Here is a 9,770-nt window from a genome sequence, read left to right as displayed (position 1 = left end):
AGCCATGAAGAGCATTACCTAAAGCGCGCTTTGAACCTTGAACCTTGAACCTTTGAACTTATGAAAAAGGTTCAATGACTTAGGTTCAAAGAAAGGAAACATAAGACCGACAGTGGAAAGAAACACCAAAGGCAACCTCTGAGTTTGAAATTTTGATGAAAAATTGAGGGGATGCTAACATTGTAGAACTTCATTGCTATATCTTTGAATGGGAGATTGTTGGTTGTCTTCCATTGGGGGAGACTTGTTTGGCATTTTTTGGTACTTAGATGTTTTTCACATCTACTGTTTCCATCAATGTCAAAGGCAGAGATTGTTGGCCAATTGGAGAAATTGATTATGTGTTGCATTGATGTTTTGTCATTGATGTCAACACTAGTTGTTTTGGATGCTTTACTAGCACCCTTCTGGTCCTAGTAGGTTGAGTGGTTTTTGGTTGGTTTGGATCTGGCATAAATACGGTATGCTCTGGTATGATTTGGTTGTGGAACTGGCTTACTCATGTTCATACTCAGCCAGTTGGTTTTGGTCTTATGATCAGATGCTATCCTGCTTGATTGGAAGCTTGGTTTGTGGTTCTGGCGAGGGTTTCACTGGCAGAGCTTTTGTTGAAGATCTTTGATGATATGAATAAGTGGTCTTGGTGCAGCTTCTGGTATGGATTCAGGATGCTGATGGTGATCATGTTCGAGACCTGGTGAATTCAGATCATTTCTTTAGTGTGTGGACCTATATTGGGTCCTGGTTGATCTAGGTTATACACCAGCTTAATGTAACGTGTGGATTGGACCTCTCGATGTGGATTTAGGAAGAGGATTTGGTCAATCATTGGATATTTAATTGGGTTTATGTAAAAGGATTTAGTCCTCTGATATTGAGCTTAACCAAAACTATACTCAGGCACAAGAGATGATATCTTTGCAGTTTATTCATTCTTTTGGATTGTAGTCTAGATTTCTATGTAGTCGGTGAGACTCCTTTTGTGATGAGCAATGCGCTCTAGGTTGTTAGCCTTCTTGCAAGTGCAAGTCCCTCAATTGTAATTCACATACTTACTACAAAAGTATTATCTGACTGTGGGTAGGTTTCCCACTGTGGTTTTTCCCTTTACCGAGTTTTCCATGTATAAATCTTGGTGTCATGTCGATGGTATTTATTCTCTGATTAGTGTTTATGTTTAATTGGTTTAACTATTATTTTGGTATTTGGTTTAAGCATTCCGGTAATAATGTTTTGGGTTCTAGTATTAAAGTTTTAATTTCTAAATGTTCTAGTAATTTATGACAACTAATTCACCCTCCCCACCTCTCAGTTGTCTTCCGGTTATTTGAATTTTCTAACAGAAGAATAGCATGTGGGAGGTAGTGCCACAACCTAAAAAATAAGTCAGTGGTAGGGTCAACATGGATGTATAAGATAAAACATGTTGTAGATCATAGTGTGGAAAAGATATGGCGAGCAAAAAAAAAATGATAGATGGTTAAACCTAGTGCACCATCAACTTATTCTATAAATACCTATGAATACCTAAATAGAATCTAGAATCTCCATCTATGGCATAAATATAAACAAAACAATAAATAAATAATAGTAAGTATTTTTGAAAAAAATTATATAATAAAAATTTGTAGTTTAAAATAACTAATAAAATATCATAAAACAATTACATGAAACTTTTTGAGATTATACTTCAAAATAAACTCTTTAATCTTCTGATTGGGGTTTTTCTTGGAGTGAACAAGGTTTTCTATAGTGACCTTTCTTTCAATGTTCATCTAAAACTGCATATAAAAGGCATCCATAAGTCGATTGAATGACTTGATAGAGTAATCAAGCAATGAATTATACCATTCTAGCATAGTTCCCTTAAGGGTTCGAGCCAATAACTTTAGCAATGCAAAGTCTAAGTTGTGATAGTCATTGCACAAAGTCTAAGTTGTTCAAGATTCTTAGACTGAGAAGACTATAATGATAATAAGCAAGTAGAGATGATTGATTAGCAACAGATGCATGAGTAGTCAATTGTTGTCGTAACTCTCTCATATTGTATAGAATAGAATTCAACATTATATTGTTAGGCAGGGGCAATGGAGTCCAATAAATAAAGTCACGAGGGTTGGTACTACCTCTAGAACGACCACTAGTACCACCTATGGAGCACGTACCAACACCAACAAAGGTGTTGGACATTGTGGACATGGTAGTCATACCTATATACCATAATGGTATCTATGACACTTTAACACCATGTATAGAACTACCATTATTTAGATCAACAATAGGCCCAGTATCAAACATGTGGCCAATGATCTAAAGATAGTTGCACTAGATTGGTCATCATGGGTAGAGATCTTAGGAAAAAGTACATGACTTCTAATGATCATAGATATAGCTCTAAACAACTTCAAGCCTTTGTTATCCAAAATAAGAATATCTCTCATATTATGAATAATAGGGCCAACTTGGGGGAGAATGTTTTCTCATTCAAGGAAACCCTCAAAGTCTCTAGATTCTCCTCTAAGGAGTGTACCTAGCTAAACAGAAACTCAATAGTAGATTCAAGATTGATGGTAAGAGGAGATCCTAAGGGCTATTTTTTATAGTATTATTTTGAGAATTATTTTATGAACTATTTGTATAAGATCCCTCAATGATAATACTCTTAAGGTGATGAGAGGCAAAGGGATCACTTGCATCCATTGTGCTTGAAAACATCTGACCCAATCAGCTAGGACTATAACGGTTCAGGGGAATACTCAGTCTGAAAGTATTCCTTACAACAACCCAAGAGGCAATCTATGTTGCAAAGCTCACAAACAATCCTTAACATTTCAACAATCCTTGAAGGTGTGAAGAAGGAACATGACACAAATGCTTAAATAAATTTTAAACTTAACACACAAGACAAGATTCATGTCAAGTTCACCAAAAATAGAAGAGGGGATTAGCTGCCCTCAAAGTGATGAAACCTCAAGGAGAAAACCTTCCTTTGCTACCTCACTAAACTAGCACTTTGGTGAGAGGAAGATACAAACAACTAACTATCCAAATATATAAATGCAAATTACTTGATAGAAAAAGCACATATAATATTAAAACTATATTAACCATCAAATTGGAAACAATAGGTCACAAAGACCCTTTGGCGATCTTTGATATCTCTCTACCCAAGGACACATGAGTGGGTGGTGGTTGATGGTGTTGTCCATTGGTATCTTGTATATGTGAGATTGTGCTTGAAGAAACAAATATCAAAGAGACCAAAAGATAACACAATAACAAGAGAGATAAAATATGTGACAAAAATAAATTGTATTCCTATCAAGATGCAAAAGAGATCAACTGGATCATTACAAGAGTCTTCTTATAAAGGCAAGCCTATGAGACAAGAGAGAACACAATGATGACATGTGGTTCAATGAGATGCAAGGGTAGGTAGGGGTAGGTAGGAGAAATAGTAAAATATTCCACATGAGGTGGATCATCCACCGAACGTGGAAGGATATGATAAAGTAACAACTAGATCACACCATAAAAGGTGGAAATTCTCCTACATACACACTCCCAATGTATGCACATCTTCATAAGTGTCTCATATGCAAACTAGAATGTAATGCATGTACCTAAGTAAACTTAAGTAAAGTGTAATTATATCCAAGATGAATAAATAATTACACCAACACCCCCCCTTAAGTGCTACTTAGGGGAATGCACTTAAGACAACAATGCAACTAAGCAATGCAAGATGGGTCCCGGCTACAAGGCCATGTTAGGTACCCATGTACAAATGAACACAAATCAATGCAATCTCTCACAAATGGAGAAAGAGAGAAAACCCAAAGGGAAAATACTCTGCCCCAAAAGAGAGATGAAAACTATACAAAGAACTCTCAAAGAAGCATGTGAAGGACAAAACCCCATGTGAGGAAAAAGTCTCCCCTATGTGAGAGAAGAAGTGAGAGAAGAGAGACTAAGTAGCTCCCCCTCAATGTAGAATCTGCACCAATGGTAGAAGCTCAAAATTGTATGAAGAAACTACTCCACGATCATTGAACAATGTTCCTCCCCTTACGAAGAAACAAGAGAAAAGGTGTATCCACGAAGTCTCCCCAATAATGAAGGGACAATGTAGGAAAAAAACTCATGATGTATGAAGTCTCTGAAAACTGCTCAAGTGTCCCCATGCCAATGCTAAAAGTTACCCCCTTCAAAGGTGGTGTACTGATTCACACTTCTAAAAAAGGCACTACAAGATCTAGTGGAGATGAATGTAGAACAATATCCAAAGACTCACATGTCTCCTCTAAGGATAAAGAAATCTTCTTCAAGTGTTGTGCATAAGAATCCATAATCATGTCAACCTGGAAAGAATGATCATGCAGATAATGAACAACAAGGTTAGAGTTTTCCCTCACAACAATTAAAAAAGGATCATCTACATCAAAGAGAGGATGAATATCATCAATGATGTCTCCCAAATCTGCAATGTAGGACTCCACAAACAAACCTGCAATGTCTATCAAGTAGGAATCCCAATGAACTAAAGCTAGAAGACAAGATATATCCTACTGCATTGAATCACAAGAAGGCAAAATTGTCGCATCATTTGCATCATCATGTGCAATAGGCAATGTGATATCAAGAGGAGGAGATGAAAGTCAAGGCTCAAGGATGGGGTCACATGTGAGAAATCCCAAGTTCAAGTACCCGAAGTTCTCCTCAAAATCTGAATAATCACAAGAAGTGTGATCAACATATGAAGAATCATCCTCATCAATAGGAATAAAATATGAAAAGGAATATAACCAAGATGCATAATCAACCACCCTTGTAGAAATAATAGCTATAGTCTCCAAATCTCTAATGATAACTGAATCAGGTGTGAACTCCATGGTTTTTCTTGTTTCCCTATGTGTGATTTGATAGATGGAAAGAAGATTATTTATCAAATGGGGTACACACAACACATCATTGAAGTAGTTATCCCTAATAGAAATATATCATTTTCTAATCACATCCATGTATGTATGATTGCCCATCAAAATCTGTGACATGGTGCAAGGGTCAAATTAAGAGAACATAGAATGCAAAGATTCCATTTGATGAGAAGCCCCTAAATCTAGAAGCCATCTCCTTGAATCATGACTTGTAGTAGCACAAAGAGCTTGTCCTTTTCTTGTCCCAAAAGAGTGAGTCTTCCTTCTTGTTTTCTATTAAGATAAACAAGTTTTACAGTACGCGAAACCCAAAATCATCCAAAAAATAAATAGAGGTAACCAGTATCTAACCAGCAGCTAAACAACAACAAAAATAGGGGACTTGCCCTGGTAAGTCTAACCATTAAAAACAAGGGAAACCATCCCTAAAAACTAAGAGATTTCAAAAGCTCAGTATTCTTCTAGATCTCTCTATTCTTGATCTCCCTGAGTTCTTCCATGATGAACCTCGAACTACCTCTTTCCTTTTTCTTGCTCCTGGTCCTCATGGAGGGCCCCATTGATGTCTACATTTCCTAGATTCTCTTGTCCTGGTTAGTGTTTGAGGATAATTTAGATATGGTCATGTGAACTTTCTGCAAGGAAATTTCCTCATTGACTCTTTTGAGGCCTTCGATACTGTTATGGATTGCTTCCTTACTAACTTCCACCAAACCCTTAAGCTTACTCTTTAACTCCTGGATTTCGTTTTCCAACCTATCAATCCTACCCTCATGCTCAGTCTTCATAACCTTAATGTCTTCCACAATATTTTGGGACAACTTTAGGAGTTTGTCAGTTTTATCAAGTGTTGGATTCTTCGTGAAAGAGTCCATAATATCCTTTATCCCCTATTTCAGGAAACTAATTTCACCAAAAACCCCTCAGAAGCATTTCTCCTGGTTAGCCAATGAATTGCCCAAGAGCTTGTCAATATCCATAACATTATACTTAGTCTCGTTGGGGTCCAAATTTATGGGAATATCAAGTCTAATTTAATTTTCCCCTTTTCCTTGAATTTGCCCCTTTTTTCTAGTTTTCTACTTTTTAGGATTTTGCAAGCCTAGGTTTTGGGGATGAGACATAGGGGATTTCAACTTTTTTAGCTTCCCATCTAGGTGGAATTTTCCTGCTACTATTTGTGCTAGGTGTCGGATTTTGCATGGGACCCTCATCCTCTAAGGGTTTATATTCAAAATCCTCTTAAACCTGGATGTCATTCCATTACATAGCAACTCTGCCCTCCATCTCGCCAAACTCAGTATCAAAAACATAATGCACCTCCTGGATGGCTAAGGTCTTAGGGTCTCTCATAACTGGGGAGGGTTTAACCTCATGGGCCTTAGTGAACTCCATAATCAAGAGGATTAAACCCTCATGCAAAACTAGGTTTTCCTCATTCTCAAGATACTTATGGATGGAATTCTCAAGAGAAAACAACAAATAGAATGGAATTGAAATTCTTTTATCATGACTAAAGTGGTTCAAAATAGTAAACAGATAGGAAAATATATTAGAAAAGCGGCCATCAAGGATTATTTACCTCATGATGAATTCCATCATATCCACCCAGAGCTTCAGAAGGTCCTTTCAATTGTAGCCTCCATCCAAGTTCTTCTTGACTTTGCTTCGTTCACTCTTCTTATCATAGAAAGAAGAAAGGGCTTCTTCCAAAATTTTCCTCTCCCTCTAAATTTTTTTACTCTCCATGCTAAGCCTAGAAATATCAGCAATGAAGGGTTCATCAATCCTGAACTTCACCCCATAAACACTCAGAACCCCATTATTCCAATTTTTCACAAACAAGTCCATAAGTTGATAATTTTGGCCATGGATTTTCCTAACAAATGGTTCCATACCTTCGTCCATGACTTCCCTCCAAAGCTTCAATGAGGATGGCTCTACCTTGTTCGTGTCTTCCATAATAATATTATTTCCTCTATAAATTTTACCAGTAAGACTAAAACCAGGCTTCAAACAGATGAAAACAAACTAGACCCACAGGAAAAATATGGAAGGTAGTCGCCACATATTTCTATGAATAGTTTTACACATGTGAAAATTTTTCATAATTAATGCTCAATGAAAGAGAGATTTATGACATCCTCCCTCACCAGTTCACACAACTGAATTAGAAAGGAATCCCCTTCCCACCACCACTTTTCATCATCTCTAGCAGTGCTAAGATTCGCCACATGGTCTGTAGGTCTATTGCCCTCTCTAAAAACATGAGAAATTTGAATTGCCTCAAATTTTTCAATTATATCAAAGCATTTCTACATTAAATGATTTATTTTCCAACTGGGAATAGTCTTTCTAATCAAATAATTAATTATATTCAGTGAATCACTTTCCAACCAAACTTTGTTGAAACTACCACAGATAGCCATTTTGAACCCAATGTAGTCTTCCTGCTTGTTACTGCCATAAAATCTTGCCCTTTCCCCTTTGATTGTGAGGAAGTGAAAGGTGATGAATCCTCCTTGTAGACATTAGGCAAATCAATGTTGTTCTTTTTGAGGATATGTAGGAGCTCATCAATCTTCTTAGAATGGCAATAATGCTCCTCATGATCAAACTTTTTACAATAGGCATAAGTTGGTCTCTCCTTCTTTGGTGAATTGTCCTTCTTGGAAGAGGATGAATCACCTTGTTGTGGAGAAGGTGGTGCTTTGTCGTTAGGCTTTGATTGTCATTTCTTCTTGTTTGAGTTGTCCTTTCCTTGATTTCCTTTATTCCCTTGAGTTTCCACATATGCTTGTGACTTATAAGCCTTAAGAATTCCTATGCTTATCAAATTAGTTTTCTCCATCATCAACATGTATGTGAAAGTATCAAATGTAGGCATTTTATAGCTTGAACCCATTGTTATCCTATGGGTTTGGAAACTAGAAACAAATGTTGCATATTCTTGTGGAATTTTACCCATCAAATTGAAGATCAATTGAGTATCCTTTTTATCAATGCTGCAATCCTTGAGTTGTGCCCTCAACTCATTTTTTTTAGTGACATAATCTTGTATTGTATCAAATTTATTGGGATCTAACATGGTGAGATCACTCTCAATTTGATATCCCCTAATCTCATCAACTTGACCATACAAGTCTTAAAACTTTTGCCAAGCATCATTAATTAAAACACATTTTTCAATATGAAAGATGAGATCCTTTGATACATCCTTTCTTAAGGTACCAATTTTCATGATGTTCTTAGTGAGTCAGTCTAAGTGACCATTGGGATCAACCTCAGGATCAGCGAAAGAAACAATAGTTCCATCAATGTAATGAGTTAATCCTTTTTCCATTAGTTTACTCTAAGCATCAATTTTCCAAGTAACATAATTTTGTGGAGTTAAAAGAGGAAACTTAGGAGAACCCATAGTAGTAAATTGAAAGAACACAAGAGACACCTCCCTAATTCACTCAATACAAGTACCCCCCAAAGTGATGATTTTGGCACTTTATATGTAGTGCATGTACAATAGGCCACTTGAAAATAATGGAAAAGTGAACTTCTGATTTTTATTTACAACTTACCCCAATAGGCTTATAACTACAATGCAAAAGACCAAAAGGATAGATCTATGCAATAAATGTGTCAAATTGGCAAAAAAAGACCATATGCTGTAAGTAAAATTTGCTCTCAAAATTACTACAAATTGATAGCATATTATGAAAGTAGACAAAAAATAATTCACTTTAAAAAAAATAGCACTTGAAAAGGAGTTCGTATGAGTCCGAACGGAGTCCCAAAAGTTGCAAAAATGGGGATTGGACAAGTACAATCACCAAAAATTAAATTTTCTGGAAAACCCATCCACCCAAATCATAAAATAACCCTAACATGTGAAAGTACACAAAAAATTAGCCCAAATAAAAACAATTGCACTAAAAAAGGAGTCAAAACAACCAAGATATGGGCCTACAAATTTGGGCCAAAAATCAAAACTGGACAATGGTGAGAGGTCTAAATTTATTTCTAAAATGATGACATTAGAAAACTAAAAGCTTACATTTGATGGTCATATGACCATCGCCAAAAAATTCACCACCCTGTTTGACTGGGCATTGATATTGTATGGACTTGTTGAGGTGGACCGACAGGTGATGACACGTGGTGTCCATACGATGAGGTGTTATTACGAAAAATCTATATGGCAAATGACATGTTGGTTTGTTGGATCGGTCAAACTCATGATTGGGTGCCTAAGTGGTAGTACGACGAATGACATTTTGATGACGTGGGCTACCAGGTGGATGCTAATTGGACCAAGGAGAACCTACCTTGTGTATTTGGATAAGTCTTGCATGGCACCTTTCTGGAGGGAGTCAAGCAAATAATGGGCCACCATGTGGCACTGTTGGTGGATACGATGCAGGTCAGAAAAGTGGTCGGGCTGCAGTGATTGAAGATGTCGGTGCAGGCTGACAAAACAACAGCAAGAGCAGGTGGGAGGGAGGTCGACAGAGCTATGGTCACGACAATGGCTAGAAGTTGTCGGGAGGTGGTGTCGGTGAAGTAGGACTCTGATCGACTGGTTGTGCTTCCTGAGCAGGGATCCCGACAATGGAATCCCAGGTGGTGGAGACAGCACAGGTCTGTGGACCCTTTAAAAATCTGTAGGAATTAATACAAGGAGCAGTACGATAGGGGGTGGGGGTTAACAACCCCGCTACTTAAAAAATACATTTATTTTGTTTTTTATTTTTCAATAAAAACTTTTTCATTTAAAAAAAACTCTCTGTGAATACATAAAATAAAAATAAAAAATGTTTTCTACATAAATAAATAAAA

This window comes from Cryptomeria japonica, chromosome 8, assembly GCF_030272615.1.
Source record: "Cryptomeria japonica chromosome 8, Sugi_1.0, whole genome shotgun sequence".
In the NCBI taxonomy this organism is placed as follows: Eukaryota; Viridiplantae; Streptophyta; class Pinopsida; order Cupressales; family Cupressaceae; genus Cryptomeria; species Cryptomeria japonica.
The sequence above is the reverse complement of the archived record's forward strand: the minus strand, read 5'-3'. Positions refer to the sequence as shown.